The following is a 691-nucleotide window of genomic DNA, read 5'->3' on the forward strand; positions in this document are numbered from 1 at the left end:
CTCTCGCTCTCTCTCTGTTGGTTTCAGCTCTGTATCTGCAATGTAACAGCAGCAGAAACATGGCTTTTGTTTGGAACAAGGAAGTGGTAGTGCCGCCTCACAGCCCACAACTGCGGTTATACACACGGCATTGATGCCTTTTCCTAATTAAGATGACACACAATCGGTAGACACATAGATATAGTAGTTGGTTGTCATTTAGATAAAAAGATGTAAGATGGTCGGTTATGTTTGTGGCAAACAACGTCCTGCTCCATATAACATGCCACAGCTTGTAGGTCCATAAGGAAGCAGCAGGTTCTTTGAAATGGTAATACAATCATTTGAAAGTCCTGCTCTGTGGAGCCTGCACATCATCAGGCTCTTGTGGGGGTGGATGAGGGGAGGAAGGGAGGGGTGGGGGGTAGCTGCCTGTTAAAGCAGCAGAGCAGAAAGAGAAGACAAACTCCAGCCTGGTGTGCTTGTAGCAGAACACTATTAGGTTAGTCAGTTTTCAGTGTTTTGCTCCATCCAATGAATTAATGACCCGATTAATGAAAAAAGTGCCTCATAATTTGGATAGATTCAAGTACAGTATCTATAGCATAAAATGTATTTAAAAGGATCAATAAATGTGTTGTGATATCAGTTGCAAGACTGTAGCCACTGGTTTGCCCCCACTAGAGTGCTGTCAAACACTAATGACTGGATC

The sequence above is a fragment of the Etheostoma spectabile genome, chromosome 14 (genome assembly GCF_008692095.1).
Source record: "Etheostoma spectabile isolate EspeVRDwgs_2016 chromosome 14, UIUC_Espe_1.0, whole genome shotgun sequence".
NCBI lineage: Eukaryota > Metazoa > Chordata > Actinopteri > Perciformes > Percidae > Etheostoma > Etheostoma spectabile.